The 22,330-nt window shown below is 41.0% G+C and overlaps 1 protein-coding gene and 2 long non-coding RNA genes across 3 annotated transcripts in view; 2 read left to right on the forward strand and 1 right to left on the reverse strand.

Moving 5' to 3' along the window:
* GEFmeso (Guanine nucleotide exchange factor in mesoderm) overlaps positions 1-22,330 on the forward strand; it is a 72,236-nt gene that overhangs the window by 43,906 nt on the left and 6,000 nt on the right.
* On the reverse strand, positions 9,179-9,849 carry LOC108546613 (uncharacterized). The gene is made up of 3 exons (XR_001890145.1): positions 9,790-9,849; positions 9,676-9,707; positions 9,179-9,610 (listed from the first exon to the last, which is right to left on the reverse strand). It is a non-coding gene; the product is annotated as an uncharacterized LOC108546613 (long non-coding RNA).
* On the forward strand, positions 10,929-11,390 carry LOC108546612 (uncharacterized). Its single transcript, XR_001890144.1, has 3 exons — positions 10,929-11,010; positions 11,109-11,233; positions 11,317-11,390. It is a non-coding gene; the product is annotated as an uncharacterized LOC108546612 (long non-coding RNA).

A 22,330-nucleotide genomic window follows, 5' to 3' on the forward strand; every position in this document is an offset into this window, starting at 1 on the left:
CGATTTCTCGCCCTCCCACCCCTTCATCCCCCGGCAGCGTAGCGGTGCGAAATTCCCGGGCACTTATCCCCACCCTTCTTCCCCAATTACCACGTTTTTCTCTCACAATCGAGTTACACTGCGCGTTCCTATTGCTCTTCCACGGGCCCGCTCTTTTCCATGCCTCTCTCTTAACCGGAGCCCCTCCGGCCCGCCCAGCCTGTCGTCTTCGCCGCGAGAGGCGCTTGCCGTCGCCTGAGAGGGGGGCGGAGCGGCGCGGGACGCTGCGCACTGGCGCCGTCCTGCTGCACGCATTATTCCACGCGCATTTTTCCGCGTCGATCTGTGCCGCGGCACGAGGCATAGCCCGCTTTCTGGGAGAGGATACCCACTCCGGCACGTGACCGGTAGGTATATAACGTACCGGTACACCGGGGACGCTCGTGTGAACCTGGACAGGTTCGGTTAACAGGTTCGAGAGATAAGAACTACGCGTGATCGTAGTACGTAGTGACAGAACTATTCGTTGCAGAGTTCTATCCAGGGATTAGGAACGGGGAGAGTAATAGGTCTGTCGGGCTCGTTAGGCTATCGCTTTCTAATTCTGCCAGAAGTAGAGGTTCTGCGAGTTGAGGTTAGGTGAGAGGTGAGAGGTTCGAAGTCTTGGGATAAGCAGAATTGGGGGTTACTGTTTTAGGGTTTTGAAGATTTAACACTAGAACTACCGATCTTTAATGGGTACCTAACTATAACGTGCACAGATTATAGTAATTTCAGCGGTACGATGAATATGAGTATATATATTGATTACAGTTCTTTCTTAATATATAGTTGATACCAATTTTGTTCTTAAAACAGGTGTATGTGTTTGGTGATTGCAAAAAGGAAAATTCTGGGACCAGTCAGTTTGACTGGGTTGGTAGTTCTAGTGTTAATGATTTGCATTCAGATTCTAGAAGATCTTGAAGATTTGGTGATCAAAGATCCATGTATATGACCTGATGATATGGGGATTTGATACTCTGACGCTCTAAGGACTTAAACATTTGAAGTCCTGAAGATAGGAGGTTCTAAAGGTCTCGGTGATCTGTTGATTCATAGGCACCTAAAGTGGCGGAGCTTTGAGTTCTGAGGATCTGAAGATCCGATACCTTCAGAGTTGATCTAAAGCTCTAGAAATGTAACCACCCAAAGTTCTATACACCTCCTAAGTCAATTCTGAGGATCTGAGATCTGATGCCTTCAGAGTTGACACGAAGCTCTAGAAATGGAAAGGTTCTAGAGATCTGTTGATTCAAAGACACCTAAAGTGGCAGAGCTTTGAGTTCTGAAGATCTGAAGATCCGATGCCTTCAGAGTTGATCTAAAGCTCTAGAAATGTAACCACCCAAAGTTCTATACACCTCCTAAGTCCTGGGATTCTCGTATTCCTATAATTCTTAGAATCTGAAGGTTCAAGAAGATATTGCGAATCGGAGGCATCAGAGATTTAGGGTCTCGAATGTTTCGAGGATTTCTAGGATTTTTAAGACTTAGACTTGGAGTTCGGAATATTTATTACCCCAACTTTCGATGGTCCAAAGATCCCGATCTCAGGATTTCACTATAGATACGAATCCCTAGAACTCTGCTGATCCAAAGACGAGGAACTTGAAGGCTTGCACGACTCGTGGCTGTTAATACGAAGAAATTGGAAAGTGGCGGAGCTTGAAAATCATATTCCCTAGATAGCCCATCTGAACGCGAGTTCTGAAAAGCGGATCTAGTTTCCACAATGGTCTCCAACCGCACGAGTTCTTTCACCGGTAGCAAGTTTCCCTTCTAGCAGCTAACCTACTAGTCCAACAACTGTCCCAATCAACGTCTTACAAATCTATTCGTGTTCATAGCTGTTAATTACCATCGCAAGAAGTCAATTCCCTGCATACCTCGCGGTACTTGGTCGATTTCCAGTCTCTCATGAGCATTGATTAGCTCTAAAAATAATCCCGGCGCGTCGTATCCTCTGAATCGAACCGGTACAGCATCGGTTCTTATCGCGGATCGTTGGAAGAAATGAAGTTGTACGGTTTCCATCATCGGGCGAAATTTCTACGGGACGAATTAATGGTCATCGACGGCCATTCCGCGCGCTGGCACGACGGCCTACTTCGGCCTGGCGCCAGGCGTAAAACGGGAAAAGAATCGCAGCGATTCTTAGCCTGCGATCGAGTCGATCGTCCAGAACGATCAAACGCTCGTTCTTGGGCTCTGTCCCAGATGAAATGCTCGCCTCTGTTTCCCTGATACAAAACGATCCCCTTCATTCAGCTCGTACGATCTGTTCCTCGATTTCAATACGGCTGATTTTCCCGTTGCCTTTCTTTGACTTTTACCTTTTTCTTCTCTTTTTCCTTGTCGTCGTGTTTTCTCCGTTGGGCTGCTCTATTGACTTACTATATTGGTCTATCGATAGAGAGGTAACCAGGTCGAATGGATATCGGAGAGTAAGTTCTGCGACCCACAGAGGCTCCGTGGCGCTGAGCTAGCTAGCAATAGAGGGTTGAACGAAATGATAATTATTTTAAATTGGATGATCACTTCTTTGAAGTAATTACCGATCAGACTGTGAAGTTCTTCGAGAACAATTCAGAATTGGAATAATGATAGTTCTTATGGATGTTTATGAAGACGCTAGGTTTTATGGCTAGGTGATGGGTACGCTGGTGGGTGGTCCAAGACTAGTGCAGTGGTTTTCAATCCTCTTCGTGGAGTAGTAAAATGATCGTTAAATTTCTTACACATTCGAAAGTATATTACGTTCTTTCTGTTTTTTAAGATAATTTCGATTCCCATCGGACACATATCGTAGCGTTAGATATTGTCCCTCGCTTTTTATTTGACGTACTAAGAATTATTGTAACATGCTATTGTTCCACAGCATAATGATTGAAAATCACTATATTGTCATTAAATTAATCATGCGAAAATAGTTACACAAGAAAAAGCTCGGAAAAATCAGGAAGACCCTAGTTAATCCCCGAGTTGAATCAATTCCTCGCAATCTAGGGGAAAATCTATCAATCTAGGGGTCACTATTTCGACCAGTCGAGAACGTACCAGTGAGCTTTTCTTTTTATTTAACATTTTCTAAATTCTCATCGTATGAATTATTGTAACATGCTTGTGTGCCGCACCATACTGATTAGAAAATATTGTACTATCACCAGGATAATCATACGAAAATAGTCACACAAGAAATAGCTCGGAAAAATCAGTAAAACCCTAGTTAATCCTCGGGTTGCCCCATTTCCTCGCTGTCTGGGGGAAAATCTATCAATCTAGGGGTCACTATTTCGACCAGTCGAGAACGTACCGTGTTAGACCTCGTTAATATCAAACGTTAATCTCCACGTGCGTTTCGAGGGCGCGCGCATCGCGCGGCAGCGTTCTCGAGAGTGTCGAGGGTCGGTTTGGACTCCAGCGTCGAAAGTATCCGGCGTCGTTGATAAATATAGACCCCGTGCACGGGGGTTTTTCACGCGGAGCGGAATCAAGGCACGGAACACGCCTCCGCGTCGCGAAATTACAGTACCAGCGACCATTCCGCGGCACACCGCTGAATAACGCTCGTAAATAACGGCAAAGTTGCGCGAACGAGATACTTTATTAGTTTGTCCTGGCGTGAAAACCGCCGTGGAAGTGTTACAACGTGTAATGCCCGCGAATTTTTCACCAACTCGGCTCGTATCGCGTGAAATCGAGCCTCCCATGGGTCGTTAGCTTATGGAATAAATTATGCGTCTAATGAAATTGATTTCACGTCGATCGACTATGGTCGCTAATTGGTATGGTGATTTCATCTTTTTTCCTGCCCTTTTTCTTTTTCTCCCTGTCTTTTCGCTTCGTTTTTGCGCGAGTACGGAGTTGGTTGAAGGTTCCGAGCCAGTCAGGCTAGTTGGCGAACGTCTTTGTTCCGAGCGTTAATCATAGGATTGGTAACCTTGACAGTGCGTTATCTCTGATTTGTGGTGTCATGTGACTGCTTCTCGAAGGATTTTTAATGCAGCAGCGTCATGCTGTTGACATTGTTCGAGTGTCGATCGAGTCATATGCGTTTCGTAATCGGAAGAAGTGATTCATGAGAAATGGCCCCTTGTTACGTCGATGATTGTGTGATATTTGGTTCGCATTAGTCGTTTGGGATGTTTGTACTCGGAGAAGAAGAAAAGACATTCAAATTTTTTGAGTCACTCGAAGTTGCATGAAAAATGGTCCCAAAGGTGCCATTTAATGGCCCCCAAAAAAAGCATGTCCTTCGTTTGTATAGCGATTATCGATTACAGGATAGTATTACGGCTCAAAATGACACTTGGAAAAAGTAAAGGTTGGATTTGCACTAACCTACAAATTCCATGGAATTCATTTCTATTTTAAAATTCCACGTGTTCCGAAGAAAGGGAAAAAGTGAGTGACTGTGAGCTGCGTGACGATAGGTCAATGGGACGTGCTTTCGAGACCAATTCGTAGAAACGGACTTTCATGAAGGTAATAATCGACGAGACTTTCGTCCGTACTCACAATTGTCTAATTACCTCGTTGAACGTAGCATAGGTTGCATAGGACGCGTCTTACGTGCGTTCTCATGCACGTCGATTATTTCCATTCCACGATGAGAAAGTCTTGTGCCATCTGGATATGGAGCAAAGTCTTTTCCAGTCGAACGTGATCGTGCAAGGGACAAAGAAAAGTTTGGACTCGAATATGGTTCAATTAGAAAAGTGATATTTAAATCCATTAGGATAGACGTTAAGTTATCGAGACAATGTCTTGAAACAATAATTTAAGCCAATGCGATTTATCAATTTTACGTGTATTAACTTAATCTCGTCGCTACTCGTTAATTCAACTTAACCGAACTAAATTACTTTAACTTACGTGGACTTAATTTAATCCCGTTCAATTCAACTTACTTCGATTCAAGTCCGCGCGACTCGATTTAACTTAATCTAGCTTAAGTCGTTTTAGATTTGAATTTAATTTAAACAATTTGCCCGATTTAACCTATCTTAATTCGTATTAGTACGGCTGGAGTGTAACTTAATTTAGATTATCCAAAATTCATCCGGAACCGCTTAATTTAATTCAAGTTAGCCTAATATCTCTCGGCATGCGAAATATGAGATATGCAAATTCCTTCAAATACCAGTCGCCTTGAACCTTGCATATCGTAGTCGACTCTGCGTCGCGCGCCATAGAGTTACCAATAATTCCCCACGGAGATAAAACTTCGCGGACCGCTCGCCATCTACCGGCGAAGTGACGAAATTGCCGGGACAGAATCCGAAAACGGGGATCCGATCGTGAATCGAAGAACGGTATTACTTTCCACGGGGATCAGGAGCCGCTTTTCTCTTTTCCCGCGACATTACCCGGCCGCGTTCGCCTTTAAATATAATTTTCTTATCGAACCCGGTGAAAGGTATGAATAAAACATAAGCGTAGAGTGCATCGACTCTCGCATCAATCTCTCACGCCATGCCGTGGAACTTCCGTGCGGAGAATAATTGGCACGGTATGCGCGGCCCGAGAGAGCGCCCGCTTGAAAAAAGAAACCAGAGGATACTTAAGGAGCTGGCTCACGTGAAATCCGATTTTTCACGGTTGTCCTGCCGATATGAATTCTGGCGAGGCTCCGCAAAGCGAACCTACGCAGCCCTGATACATAGGAATTAGTCATCGATACGAGCTTCTGCGAAGGTTAGGCGTTTTATTATTCTATTAGCCACTAACGTAATGGCGAATTGCGAATTTTATAGTCCGACTCGTTTATTCGGGTAGTTCCACTGTTTCGTAATTCGTCGCGCTACGGGATGGAATTTCAATGGTCGTTTTAGGTTAGGTTGCTTTGGTAGGTGGTCAAGGTTCTTTGGTATAGTCCTGCTATAGAAAGAGCTGGATATTTTCATTGAAACCTTGATTGATTCTTCTTCTCTTTGTACGAATATTTTTACCCCGTTCTAATTGTTTTCTTGTTAATTGTTTCTAATTGTTTCGTAGTTGAAAATATATAAGGCGTTCCAAAATTCACGCAAATAATTTTGATAGAAAACACAGGTTTTTAATTAAACAAAGACGCGTTGTTCTTTCGTGTATCGTTCCATTTTTAGTAACCCTGAACTGTCAACTGTCACGCTGTTTTTCTTTTCGTTGGCAACACTTTACCGTACAAATGGCGCAAAATTCAAATCTCGCGTGACACAACAGTGTTGAATAATCAAATATAGCAAACAATGGACTGTAGCTAGTGATATATGTAGTAACATAAAAGAACAGCATAATTTAAAATACAAGCATCAATAATATAGTAAAACATATGAAATAAAATATATAGAAGTTCGATTTCGTTGAATTTAATTTCATAAATTAAAATTATAACGTCATTTATCAAAATAGAACGTCACGGGTTAACATTTCTGTACGTATGCGTGCGTCTAATAAAAGTGAAGGTGCGGCACGCAGCCAGGAGTGGGGGTACGCGCGGTCGCCTGTGGTGGGGGTCGCGTCCCCGCGTGTCCAATATCTTCGACCCTGCCTGTAGCCTCACTCCCATAATACATTCTGACTTGAGCTCCACCTAAACGCTTCCTAACCCAATTCTGGTTACAACTTCGAACTCCCTAGATCCCGATTTACGTCACGTCTCGCTATAACTTCACGATTGAAGATATAAAGGCATCGTTCACACCGAAAGGTGTCGTCCTCGAGCATTCCGCTTCGTCGTGTCTTAAAATTCTCTCGCTCGGCCGCAACAAAGAACACAGCCGTGCCATTAAGAGCACTAGAAGTCCCGTTAGGTTGGCAGTCGCCACGAACGAAAGTCCTCTTGTTCTCCGACTCGTGTCCCTCCTCCGACGCATTTTGCCCGCGTACTCGGATGATTCATAAGCGGTCGCTTCTGTTCGCCTCTCCAGCGTCTCTCTTTCTGCTCCCGGGCTCTCTCGAATTCCTCCGGCACGAGGAGGGAAAGAAAAAGAGCTTTATCGGGCTGCAGCGGCTAGAGCAGCGTAGTGAGTCACTCTCGGTGACTGGCTCGTTGTAATTCATTGCGATGATTGAACCCCCACCACGCCGGCTCTGTACGTCGAGTACGGGTCCATTCACAACGGACCAACCCGGTGACCCTGGGACCAGCTGTTTTTCTCGCCTCCACTTTCGATTCATCAGATACCACGATGGAGCAACTTTTTTCCCCTTTTCTGGCGTGGGTGTAATTAGGGTCGTGGATTGGGTGATTCGGTTGTTCAGTGTAATTCGAAGCTATGTACTTTACCATTGCAATATGTAGATGTACGTTCTGAATGGTACATGGGGAATCATATTGACGTAATTCCAGTTTTTTCTTTTTTTCGTGTGGGTGTAATTAGGGTTGCAACTTAGATGCCTGATGCGTTCGGTATGGTGTGGAAATATGTATGTACAGTTGCACAGAAGTAATACGAATCGAATGAAGATAGTATATGGGGAATAGTGTTTGTATAATGCACACGTTGTATTGTAGGTTATGGAGAATAATCAGAATATTATCAGGATACTCTGATTATATTTACTAACATAGAATGGAGATAATGTATAGCGTATGCTGTGCTTGGTATCGTAATACGTAGGTCCCATACAGAGTGTCAGCTGTAACAAATTATGAGGTTCTAATTAATATGTTTGTTAATATACCATAGAAATGTATTTTACCTATTGTCAGTGTCATTATACGTGGAAATTATACCCACTATTATGGTGTATAAAGAGATGCTCTAAGCATTCTAACGAAGGCGTGTTGCATACGATATGACTGGTATTATAGGAGTGTGAAGATACGTTCTGACATTGTATCTGGTTTTTTAATATATGGAAATGTGTTCTGTACAGTGGGTCTACTATTATGCCATGCGTCTACTATTACGGTATAATGAAGTCCGAAGGTGGTTTGATGAATCCTAATAGAAATTCAGAGTTTCTCGCGGAAGAGGGAATTGTGGTTCTCCGTGTGGGAGTGCGTTGAAGAAGTTGTGCAAATCTTCCAACAATTTGTAATTTTTCCCTGTCCTCGTTTTTCCCCGTGGCAGAACCTTTAATTTCGTGTTTGATAAATAAATTAGACATCGGTGTGAAATTATATGTTGAACGTAAAAAGTGAAAACAATGACGAACGTGATTCTATCCAGCTGAGGATCTCAGAAATTAGAAAATAGAGGAAACTTTGAGCAACTCTTTGCCTGAGATAGATTCCACTGATGAAGTTTCCTTCGATTAACTACGAGATAATCCCTCGCTGGATTTCGAGATGGTCGATCTGAATGGAAAGCGAATCCCTCGCAGTCAGTCACGTATGCGAGGGTTCTCTTAATTGAATCTCTGACTGACCCATTATGCTCGAACTACCTGCACGAATCAGCCTACTTCTCATTGCTGTAAAATTTCCAGCAAACCTGGCAAGAGATTAACCTCCCCTCGTGCAACTCAATTATCCTTTCACGAATAGTTATATAAATTATCCTTACGACGCAATACAAATTTTTTAAAATTTATTTACTGTTAGGCATATAGAATAGGGAAAAATACCTAGGGAAATTTAAAAAATTAAATGAAATTAAAAATACCTACGAAAATTTAAAAAGTTTTTCTATTTCTAGCTTGGTAAAATGTTTAAGAGGTTAACACTTTGACTGCCACGTACTTGTTATATGCTATGCTCAGGGGGGCTTAATAAAATTGCCAATATTCTTACGATATAATGACGAATTATCAAACAATATGGCAAGAAAGAAATGGTGCAAATTATTAACATCTTCTATTAAAGATTCTCTATTACGTTGTTCAAATTTTCAAAAATTGAAGATTAGAATAAAACAAATATAAATTAAAAAAGTTAGTATCGCCGGACACTGGTGACCACTATGGCCCCATCAAGGCAACAAGCATAGGTCACTGTTGATCACCATGATAGTCAACATATTAAAGAACTTTAAAAGCATTTTAAAAAAATTTGAAACTGAAATAAAATTCCCCACGATTTCTATAAACTCGAGGTCATTTCGAAACTCTATTTTTAACTTCAACGGGATTTAATTTGCATAAATCGAGGAGGTTTGGCTCGACGAGTTTCGTATACTTTGTAGTCTGTGCGAAGTTAATGATTGACTATGAAACGGCATAGCGGTGCGCATATGTTGGTTATATAATTGCTGAAAGAGACGTAAAGAGCAGCAGACACGCGTGACACGAGTCTCGGGACAGATTGTGCGATAATCGTAACACGAGTCGATCTGATAGATGACATCCTTAGCCGCACAATTTGTTAACCTTCTCGTTACGTACAATTGCGCGATACGTTCTTTCCATTTCATGCAACCACGTTACGCTCGTTGAATGATTAATAAGACCGATAAGAGAGGCTGCGTTAGTGCGGCGGCGGGACCGGACAGATAACTTCCATCCCCCCACCACCGGGGTTTCGTAAACGCCTAGGTTTATTGGTGGAATTCGAGAATTCTCTGGGAAGGTTTCGTTTTCTTGACATAGTTCCTCTTGACGAGAAGAAACGGGACGAATCCGTGCTAGGTTTTCGAATTCGTCGTCGAAAATGACACGATTCCTGTAATATACCTCATACATTACTTGTTCTACAAGAAATTCCTGAATGTAAATATCTGTACTCACTCAGACGAGGTTTAAGTAAATGTAGAATGGACCTAGAAAGAGTAATAAGTTTTGTAAAAAATGCCTGTGTTATATTGGCAGTTAAATAGTATTTAAGCTTCGTAAGTTACGTACCCATAAGGATAATTGTTCCATAATTATTACGCATCCATAAGAAAGAATATTTCGTAAAGTATTACAATTCTCAGACTAATGAATTTCTTCTAACTTCATTGTTATCCTGTAATAATACGCGTATATAATACCATGGGAAACCCAGCGACTGCAGCGCCACTCGTAATGAAACATTAATGAGTCGTTTATCGACTGCTAATTATACGATATTTGAGGTTATGGTAGAAATTAATGTTGCGCAGTTAAGCGTCCGCTGGATTACAGAGGATTACCAAATATCTCTTCTCTGTCATCCGAAACACGTTATCGGCGGGCTAAAGACCGTAGCGCCATCCGTCATCGCATTGTGAACGTTGCCTTACATTTAGTCCCGCTCGTCGGCATTCGGATCCGTCTATCCGAGTGGCACACTCGCTCCATTCCCATCTTCGCCTCTCTCCACAGTGTCTACCTGTTGCTCGAGCAGCGAAGGCTGCGCCGTACCTGCTGCTCGTTCGTGCTCTCTCCACACGTTCCGCGCACCTGATCTGCGGTATAGCTTTAATTCAAAATTTCTGCCGTGTTTGTGAAAATATCATCCTGTTGAAGGGAAAAAGAAGAAAACGTACCTATTACAGCGTATTATTCGAGCTTCTAATCGGTCAAACAGTGAATCGTTCTACTCGTGATCGAGATAGTTCTTCGAACGAACAGTGCGTGATTCTTTTCCGTGAAACGGCGGTCGACGGTTGCAGTGACACGCGTGCGCGCGCATGTTTCTTCTTGCCGCTGGAATCAATTGCTTCCTGAGCCGTTAAGAGGGCTTCGATTACGATGACAGGGAATATGCTACTTTGATCGCGATTTTCGCATCTGGTGCTCGTCTCGGTGAGTGGAAATTTTGACAAATTTTTGAAGAAACTTGTAGAAGAATGTTTATATCAACGTCGAATTAATAAGGGGTGTATAATATATATATATATATGCAAAGTGTAGTTTGAAGGTAAGGTTAGGAAATTGTCGATGTTGAATTTGCGAGGGAAAAATGGCGGAATTATTACGATGTATAACCCGAGAGGTAATTTTAATTTTGAATTAAGTTGTTCAGTAGATTAATATTGAACTTCAATTTCAGGAAATTTTACGAAGAATTTATCAGCCTAGTGTGTGTTTTATTGAATTGGCTATTGATGTTTACGTTTCAACAGACTTTGTAATCCTATGGTGTAATTATAGTAATCGGTATATATCTTAAGATTGTTATTATTTAATTATGGTACTGTCGTGTAATTTTAGCGAAGGTACTGATATTAAAGTGCGATTTTAAAAAATGTTGATAGCGAGTTACATAGGAATGGAAGTTTGCAACGGACAAGAAATATAATTGCTATTGGACGGAGTGTAATTTTCGGAATCGCATTAATAGACGTATAATCGATGTATAGGGGTACTTTCGACAAAGATGGTAAGCCGATTGTTGACATTGCTAATCTCGACGTCGACAATAAATATCTATTCTAGCAGAAATTTTTCTTTTATTTCGACCAGAGACTTTGTACCCGTTTGAAGCCCTGCTACACGATAAAATGATTCATTGGAACACAGTCACAGTCTAATGGTCGTTCTCGTCGGAAGTCTGTCGGCGACATATCATTTCCGGTTTATAAAATTATTAACATCCTCGGATATTTAATCTCAGCTAGATAATTTCGCAGATAAAATGTCAAGCTAGTTAGAACGAGGTATATAAAATAGTTATAAGCATTTACGAAACCTTTCGTTTTAATCGGTTATTACTATTACAGCTAGTAATTTCTTTCCAACCCGAGGACTAAAAGGAATAAATCTGAAACTGGTTAGGTGTCTCTAATAAATTAAAATTGTTATTGCTAAAATGCAATACCTTTTTTATATATACAGCTAGAACTAATTTAAAGAGACAGAAGTGTTATCTATTTTTATTATGATTATCGGAATATTCATGAAAAAGATACGACACGAAGAAAATGCGATTAGAAAAGTGGTACAGGAGAATAGCACTTCTAAGTTTCTTCACAAGGAGTATAGATTTTTCACATTCCTCCTGTTATCTTGCAAAATTACGTAATTTTATTGAGTCATCATTCAACAGCGAGGAATGAATTTTAATTCCAATGCATGTAATATATAATATGCTTCTAATACCAACTTAATGATGCAATTAGAATCTTATGAATAATTAATTAACAAATTACAATAGTGAACTGTTACGTCCAAGATTAACGGGAATATATATATGTTTGCAGGAATAATCTTGGATTGGAAAAAGGAAATTGAAAATAATAGTACATATTTATTTATAATGAAGGACATATTCATTATAATATTGGAAAAATATGTTCAGTGTAAACAATTCTGAATAACGCATGTAGGAGTCATAATTCCACGACGATTATCTTTATCGAAGATAACGCTTATCTCTTGGTTGATCAATTATTTGGTCGTCCAGACGCCAATGGAATCGGGTCATCATTGTACAAATATCTGTTCGATAGCGTTCCGCTACTATTCCTCTTGTCGATCGTGAATTTCTTCGGTTACATAAGAATAGGGGAGTAGAATTGTGATCCATGCAAATCAGATGGAAATAGTCCAACTTGTAATCATATCTCTGTGACCTATTCTGAGAAAAATTAATATACTCGTGATTTCTTATATATTGATTAGATCTCCTGATTAAGAGATAAATATAAAGTAATAAGTATAAATGGAGAAAGGTTATAAAAGGAAGATAATTATATTTTTGTATTCAGATCTTACTTGCATTTTCATTTCTATATTTTCTTATACTTGTATAACTTCTTAAGAGCAATTTCTGTATCTTTTCTAGGTATCTTACACTGGCATGCTACATAGAGAAATATATTTTGGGGAATTAGATGATCAGATGAATTCATACTTAAGCAACTGAAGTATTTAGGTGTTCTTCAAATTTAGACATATTGGGAATATTTTAGTATAATATATCTTTTAATTTTTTAGTTTTGTATCTTTATTATTGGTTTATTAATTTATTATTAATTTCATTATTAGTTTTTAATCTTTAAGTTACTTCTTAAACTTTCTCTTATTTTATCCTACAAAATCATTGTGATGATGTCTCCTCAAACAGAGGTCAGTTGCCCTGACTGTCCACTAAAGCTGGCTCAGGTGCTTCCAGGTACCAAAGCCACGCAACCCAGACATCAGCTCCTGGAACCTGGGCAGTGGACACTTTTGACGCGGTCACGTTGCATTATCCTGCGGAATGCACGTCTTCCGGGTGCATCTCCGGGAAGAGATAAGGGGTTACAAGGAGGGCAGGCCTGGAATTCCGGAGCAAAGGTGTCCCACGTTGGCGCAAACGTGATCCTCTCGCGGTTCTATACGTGACGCGAATGCGATCTTTCCTTTTCTGCCCCGTCGTCGTCGGTTTTCTGTCTTTTCCGGCATTCCCTGCACCCTGAAGCCCGATCGTGCTCTACGTGACCGGAGGATTCGCTGGGCCATTAGCTCTGCTGCTTGCCTTCGGACTCGAAGCCACGCGAAATTTGGACGCTGGCCAATGGGATAAGGGGATTCTTTGCTGGGAGATGGAAAAAAAAAGTGAATCTCGGGTGTCGGGGGATTCAGGGAATTTGTTTGGCCAAGGGTAATAACAGATTCATAGCAAGGGTGGCTCGTGAATCGTCCAACAGAAAGATGCTTCGGATTCTTGGAGAACTTTTGGGTTTGGAATTGTTTGGAATTGTTTGCATAAATGTAGTTAAATGTAATGGAAATTTTTAAGATAATAAGAATTTTAGTAAATATTAAATATTAGGTTAAATATCGAACAAAATAATTTTTTTAAGCTGGAGGGTACATGGTGTAGCTTCACAGGGGTAAGAAATCGTAATGTGACTGTCGATTAATTAAATTGATTTTTAGATTGGAAGGAAAATTTAGGAAAATTCGAAATTATTTAAATAATTACATAAATAATGATTTAAAGTGGAAATTTCAATGATTATCTAATTATTCTGTTAGATATTCCAAATCATTTACAATTCAGGCACATTTACTAAAAAAAAGAAGAAAAATCAAAAGTAGTATATAGTAATATTTGAGGTTAGGTTTGAATTACCATGACTATCTACGAATTGAATTAATTCTTAGCGAATACTTCGTAATGCACTTTTACAATTTAACAATTTCCCCAATCTAAAATTTGCCCAAGCAGGGAAACTTCTACTAAAAGTATAAATTCCAACGATTGCTTAACTTTTCAGTTGGATATTCTATATCATTTACAATTCTGAAATGAAACAATTGTTAAAAAATATAAAAAGAATAGAGAAACTATGGAGTAATATTTTAGGTTAGGTTTGGATTACCCTGGCTCTCGAATTAAATTAACTCTTGACGACTATATTGCAATCGTGTTTTCGAAATCCTTTTTCTAAATTCCAGGGTTTACCCAACTATTCTATTAGATATTCCGAGTCATTTTCAATTCTGAATCGAAATAATTACAAAAGAAAAAGGAGTAGAAGGAGAGTGTATAGGTTAGGTTTGAGTTGGCGTAGCACCTTTGACAGAGATTAATAAATACGTGGATGATGGAAGGCGCGGGACGATGGCGAGGGAAGAATGCGGAGGAATTCGAATGACTCATGGAAAAAGATTGAACGTGTTAGAAGAAGCTGCACCGCGAAGATCGGCTGCAACCGGCAGTCAGTCCGACAAAAAGGTGGAACAGCTTGTTTGTAAAAATAAAATCTGCATGACGGCACTCGGTTACAAAACAAGTTTCAAAAGGAAACGTATCGATGGAAGCATGGTAACAAAGTGTGGCCGATCTGAAGATAATATATTCACGGCCGAGGAAACGGCTCGTTCGTCCGATATATTTTATTTCGTATCACTCGGGAGAAATTTGCGTGGACGATCCGGCGGCTTTTCCTTTTTCCGAGTTGCACAATTGGATCGGTACCGAGCAAATAGAAACCGCGACGTCATTTAAGACGTGATTTATGAAAGTAACTAGGCGAAAGTGGCGGCTGGAAGCGTTAACGCGGCGAATTATATCGTCGAGAGTTAATGGCGTCGAGTAATCGACTCGCGGTTCGAGAATGCCAGAATGTCGGAGGTTTATTTATTGCCCTGATAGCGAAGATGAGATTATTTAATGTCTCTTGAAATTACGTTAGCCGACCTTCCAAATCCGTATTACGAGTATCGAGTGAGGAAATAGTCATACAAATAGTCATGTAAATAGGTTATGTGCTCTAGGCATCGTGTCTGACTTGTTATTGTTAACTTCTACTGCATTTTGTGAATATCAAATAATAATAATAGCTTGTATAGTAGATATTAACTGGTACACGTATATCGTAGTAACTATGATAGATAGTTTTAGAGTCAGTTTATTCGTGTGGTAAATTTATATTAGAAAGCGAGTTGACAGGGTTAGGGTGTATTATAACGTAGTTTTCTAGGAAAAACGATGTTTAAATTACATTTTATTGTATACCAATCGTTAATGTTAATTAATAATAATTAAAGTGATATGTCGAAAGTAAATAAGTACATAACGTAGATTTCTATCTGAGTAAGTACCAATTACTTTCATCAAAATCATATGCATATTTTTAGTAACTACCCGAGTAGGAAGCAGTCATTCTAGCTGATGATAATTCTAGGGTTAAATAGTCCAAAAAGAATTATTTTATCCTCTTATTAAAGAATTTCAAGTAAAAGTACTCAAAAGGACATAAAAGAGACATCCAGATTGAGATTATGAGATCACCGTTTTCAAGATGGCGTCGTTGACTTGAATTCACTTTCAAATTATTAGACACCATGAAACACTGTGATGTGTGGATTTTATCCTGAATATTTCGAATAAGAATACACAACAAAATGTAAAAGAACCATTTGAGATCGTAAAATCACCTTCGTGACATCTCCAAGATGGCGTCACAGACTCGAACTTAGTTCCAAGTTACTAGATACGACTAGATATCAAAAATACGATTTTATCCTTCGTATCAGAGTATTTCAAATAAAAATACTCAGTAGGACGTAGAAGACTTATTTGAGATCATAAAATCACCTTCGTGACATGTCCACGATGGCGTCACAGACTCGAACTTAGTTCCAAGTTACTAGATACGACTAGATATCAAAAATACGATTTTATCCTTCGTATCAGAGTATTTCAAATAAAAATACTCAATAGGACGTGACAGTAGGGTCTAGAATGATGAAAGCTCCGCGCACTCGTGCTGCATGACATTTCCAAGATGGCGCCGTAGACTCGAAATTGCCTGAGCCACGACTGGAATTCTCTGCTCCATCGATTCTATGGTATGGAATAAAGTCGAACCGAACGGGTTTCCGGTCGCGTCGTGGGCGAGATAAAACCGAAACTCGATGGAAAGTCACGGATCGACCGGTTGTTTCCTCCGGGGGTCGAAATAATCGCGCGGAATCGCATGGCCGACGATAACGAGACAGTTTATGGTTGCATTCGCAACAGAGCGTGCGTGAGCCACGAGCATTAGTCGTGACGACACGTTAACCCATTTGCATTAGAATTCGAGCAATTAGTCGACTACCGAATTGTGCGACTATCTCCCTCTATTTTCTTTTCTTCTGCATTCACTGGTTAACGCTTTCGCGATCATCTACTTTATGACTAGCATTCCTACCTACTTCTTCCTACCATTACTATTCGTTTTCATGGATGTTTTATTGACAGTGAGTTGCGTTAACAGATTTTTTGTAGAAAATGTTTATAACTTACATAACTTATAACTTTATAGCGATTTTATCATCACGAGAAGTAAATATAGGGAATAATGGGGTGTTGAGAATACAAATGGCAGATAATGGCGGTACAAAGTAGTCCCGAGTGTAAACAACAACCTGAATTACAAACACGTTACTCAAAACATAAGCAGCCGAAATTATAAACAAGCAACCGAAACTTCAAACACGATTGAAATCATAAGTAAACAGTCCAAGTCGTATCTTCGTAACCTAACAATATTCCAACGGCAAACAAATTCGACCCAGCATGGAATTACCGAGGAACATAAACAAACGAAAGAACGTGTACAAACAATAAGCCTACTCACCCAACGTGCTCAGAATCTTCGTAAATCCCGAGCCTGGCTGACCATCGTCGTCTTGAAAATCCTCGATTGCCGTCCATCATCGTCCGCAGTCGATTCCATCGGGGACCGCGTTGAATAATCGAAGGAAAACATGGCGGCCCAGCGTGGCGCCGGGGTTGAGACGATAAAAATAGCGAACGCGCAGCGAAGAAAGGGGAAACGTCGGTTCATTGACGAAAAGCAATAGGAACGAGAGGCCCGTCTCGAGTGGCTGACGCTTCTGTATGCCTACCACGTTGCAGTGACTCACGGGAACGCGACAACGACGTGGTAGACCGTCGCGAGAATCACACCGGATGACTAACGAAACCCGCGTGTCCTGGTCGGGCAAGAAAGGCCGGTGAAAATACCGATGCAGGGGAATTGACTTCAACACAGCGACATTTTATTTGCGCATGCCATGCACAGCTAGCTCTGTGCCCAACTAACATGCACGAGGTTATGTGACAGGGTTATGAATGTTGCGGGATAACTTGATCGAAGCTGTCCTCTGGATGCTTTGAAGATTGAAGGTGGTATGTATGGCAGTGTCACAGGGATTAGGGTAGTGGATTCGGGATTAGAGATCATTCTTTCAGCTGTTCTTTCAGTTCAGATCGTCTCTCCCTTGTTCTTTACTTCGGAGTAAGCTAGAGGTGACTGAAGTGTGCTGTGATACTGGTAAAGAGGATTATGTAACTCGATGCCGGGGATAGTAATCTCGTGCTGCATAATTCGTGTTATTAAACTCATTGTAAACTCTCGGTAAGATCGATCAAGCAGAAATTCCATCGTTGATCGAGTTTTCTAGGGAATTTCTTGATTACGCGAAACATCAGGATAGTCATCCAATCACCATTTATCTGATTATGGTGAGGTATAGACATGCCTAGAAGACTAATTGTAAGACTAAGAGTGTCTTAGACATCCAAGAAAGCTCTGATGGAACAGGACAAACGGAATCCAAGAATACCTACAAACTGGGGATTTTTTAAGATATTTTGTTCATCGCAGTTTAATTAAGTTTATTCTAGTATAGAAATTCTGCCTTGTGAGAATATTTTACACGTCCATGGGAAGCTCGAACGAAGACGAAAGTAGCGAGATATCCCGTAGACCTAACGCACGAAATCTAGTGGGAACCTAGTAACTTGGAGTTCCGCCTTTCCCCCAGACACCGCGTCCGCCTAAAGAGATCTCCGCGGAATTAAAATCTCCGTTCTCTCCAACTCGGGCAAATAACGAGGTTCCACGTGAAAGTTTTCTTTTTTTTTTTTTTCCTCTTACCGTTTCGTAGCTCGTGCCAGCGTGCGGATAATCGTTTCGTAACTACCGTGTAACGCCATAAATCGCCGGTGATAAACGGCGGTTACTTAATTGCCCTTTGTAGCCTCTCTCCGCGACCTTTCGTCGCGCGACCATTTCGTATCCCCACGAAACTGGTCCCAGATTAACGTGGAATGCGGTTACCTGGCGAACTTTTGCAGGAAAACGGATCGTTCCGGCGTGCACGGCCGGCCATTAAGGCGGATCCGCAATCACGTGACGTAATTCGTGATTGCGGGGCAATTACGCTCGATGTTTGACAAAAGGATTAATCGTAGACGAGGCGTGGGGTTGTCGGTGTTATGCTGCACGGTGTGCACAGTGGGCTTCGCGGTGGTTGGACGATGAGGAAATAGAGTGCTGGTGGGAGAAGTCGTTAAGGTTGGTTTTAATAGATCGGTTGGATCGTTTTTGCGTTAATCAGGAGCGAGTGCCGCGATCGTTAGCGGAGGATTTAGATTCGAATACGAGAGCGTTAGATGATGCTATAGGAAGTTCTTCTTTTCTCCGTTTTTTCCCCTTTTGGTATGTAGGTACTTAGCGCTAGGGATGTTTAGCGGAGATGAAGCCTGGTGTTTTTTGTACGGCACAGTCATTGGAAATATGGCGCCAGCGCGTTGCTGTAGATTAAACATCGTTGAAATATGAATCTGGAAGAATTGAAACACATGACTGATTGAAAATACGAATCTTCGCGATCCGGGAAGTAAATTTCAGGTTAGAAAATGATCGAAACATACCTCTGGGCCATTTGTATCCTGTTAGGTGACTTTTAAAGTCTCTCCGTGATCCCGGTCGAGTCCATGTGTCTCTGACGATAGACCAGGATTTAGATGGCGCTTGTTGGAATTTGAAATGAAGGAAAATCTTCGTGCAGCAGTCGAATAATATTTCTCGGGGCACTCGCGCGTGATAGCTTGATCAGATGGTACCTTTATTCGCAGTTTCGCGAAGGAAGAAAATTAATCTGAGCGTAAAGACGAGAAACAGGGTCGTTCTGGGCATATCTCGAGGTGAATAACCGAGAGGAAAGCGTCTGACTGAGCAAGATGGAGCATAAAAGTGGATCGCAGTAAATCCAAACCTTGGCGAAAGAATATCATCGACTTTAAATTCCGATCAGACGCCAAACTGTTCTTTTTCGTCGATCCCGCAGCTTATTTTAATCCAACTATAAACCCTATGTAACCGATCCAAGACATACGAGTTTCTGCGAAAAAAAGCGAAGTTAAAAAGTATCGTATCTTTATTACATTTTAATTTCTGCTTTTTCTAAATCACTGTTTAGGAAATTGTTTTTTTAATCGTCATAGTTACGATATGAATTTTGGGAAAAAGTATCACCGTTGCGGATTTTCGGACCACCCTGTAGAACTGAATACAGTGGGCCCTGTTCACGATAAAAAGTATATAAATGTCAACGTAGCCGTTCTTCACCGTGGCAGTGAAGTTCAATGTACTTGAGCTGTCTGGTGATTTCCAACTTTTCCCACGATGCCCCATTCAGGCCCAGGCAACCGGTACATTTTTCGAAGATGCATACGTACGTCATCTAGCAAGGGTAAATCACATGGTTCGACCTAAAAAAAAGGATATTCCACGATTAGAGAATGAAGACATAGTATGAAGATATACTACCCAGTTTCTGATCTAATATTTCCATAGATCAAGAACAACCTACACAATAATCTCATATTTTCTAAATTCTAATCCACAATATTAATTTACAAAAGTGTAACAGTTCTTCTCATCTACTCGCAATAAATTAATACTCATCGCAATATACATTTAAAAAAAAAAAAATTATTAATTAATTATATTAATCGAATATAGTCTCGGTGTCAGTTAATTCTGAAGATTTCACAAACCCCGTTCCAAACACTCGGCTCCATCTATCTTCGGATTCGAAGATTACTTCATTGACGCTAGATCGCGACATAACCTCTCACGAGCGGCAAAACCGGGTCACCGCGTGGCGTTTCAAATCGCAACAAATTCACCCCCCGCCATCTATCTTCTAACGCCGGAAGTTAATCGTCGTGTATCGTGATAAGTCGCCGCTGTGGCTGGGCGAAAGGGCGCTGCTTAAGGCGGGAACTGTCAAAAGCCGAACTAACTTCGCAACGGTGTTAAAGATGCTAGTTGGTTACGAGTAACAGAGGCGTTAATTCGGCTCCGAGGTGAGACGGCGAAGCATGTCATCGGTCTCGAGCGTGACAGCCGCGAGGAAGCTGGTGCACGCGAGGCCGAGACGAAAGTTGGTCCCGTTCTATTATTAGCCGAGTTCCAGCCAAGTGCAACATCGCGATCGGGGCAGGAACGCATATGGCGAGCAACGAGCGAAGCGGAGCAGAGCGGAAAGGAGCGGAGCGAGGGAGATATTGTCGGCCTGATCTGCCTCTCCGCGTTGCTAGATACTTCTTTTTTCATCTGGGCCTCGATACGGTTGGAGATGGATGAACTGATTGTGTCGAGATTCGAGATTTATCGAGGGATATCTCGGGATAGAATATTTAGATCGGTAAAGGAAATTTGAAGTGCTGGTAAATATCCTCCATTACGATCAGTGATTTTTCTTTTTCAATTTCTAGGGATTTTTTGGAACTGTAAGGAAGAAATCGCATCGGCGTCGAGGGAAATGAAACTTTTCGTGGAAATAAGACTTTTCGTGAAAATGAGCGAGCAAGGAATTTTAGGTTAGGAGGAAACGCGGAAGGTTGGAAACGAATGTTTTATTTTCCTGCATGGACGCAAATGTCCGGCAAGCAAATTGGTCCACCGATAAATCCCACGATGCAAAAATACGGTTTGCTTTCTTTGCGCGTTCTTTACGAGCCGTGTTTGCATTTATGCCCGACACAGCTGCAAATCCTGAAAGAATAACTTCCTCTGCTCCGAGTCTTGCACCGCGAGCTCCGTATATTTTGCTCGGATCATTACCATTGCAACTTTTTCGTACATAAACCGTGGAGACCGGTTAATCACCCCGTGTTGAAAGTTAAGCTACGCTAATTACAATAAGAATACTCGCTAATAGTTCTGCCGTAAAAAATATCCAACCAAAAAATTGAAGAAGGAAAACAATTATAATAAAATTGCAAATAAGCACTACATAATAACCTCAAATTGTGCGAAAAGTTTATCGAAAGAAATCATTGAACTATTGGTATAAATCACAATGGATATTATAGGCATATTCTAAAATACAAAGTGGATACAAATTTTGACCACTTCAGTGAACGAAAGTTAATAATTATGAATTTTGATGAAATGAAAATAATATTCGTATACAGCAAAAATTCTGGCCTGAAAGAACGCTGGAAAAAGATGTGATAATCGCGATTTGAAAGAATGAAAAAATCCGCCACTTTCGCCTAGGAACTTTCTCTTTGGATCACCCTATAGAGTTTCAGTGCGCGCGAAATGCAAAAACCGCGTGCGCGCACGCACGTACAAGTTCATCGGACCAGTTGATTCACGTCTGCCTCGTGGGGAATTGGAAACCATCAGGGCTGCCCGTTTGTTTATACGATATTGTTATGCTTCGCGCGAAGTAAAAGCACGGGCTTTCTGCTGGCCAGACACACGATATTCGTAATAAACGAAATTCCCCATTGCATGCGCGGAACCGACCGTTCGACCACAGCGAAACGTTAGGCGAGCCAATTCTCTTGACTTTCTTTCGATCTTATCGTGTCTTGGGTAGAAGATAGTCGAAACAAAACTGTTTTCTACCTCAGATGATTGAGTGGAGATATTGTAATCAAGTCACGACGCCTCGCGTTGCTGGTGTATAGGCTAGGGACTTTTTGCTGGTGGATTTTTTCGTTGAAAAAAGCAATCAGCGTTCAATAATATTTCGTAATGTTTATTACATTTGTGAAAGTTCGAGAATTATGTTTCTCCTGAATCTTCCTACTACCTAACGTCACAGATAATTTTACATAAATTGTAAACGAAAGTTTCCATGTACCTAGAGGATTAGAGACGCACAAATACGCACCCTTTGTCTGCATAATGGAAATTTCTATTTCAGGGGATGAAATTAGGAATCCTTCGAAATTACGAGGATGGAA

This window comes from Eufriesea mexicana, unplaced genomic scaffold (assembly GCF_001483705.2).
Source record: "Eufriesea mexicana isolate 0111107269 unplaced genomic scaffold, ASM148370v2 scaffold752, whole genome shotgun sequence".
Lineage (NCBI taxonomy): Eukaryota > Metazoa > Arthropoda > Insecta > Hymenoptera > Apidae > Eufriesea > Eufriesea mexicana.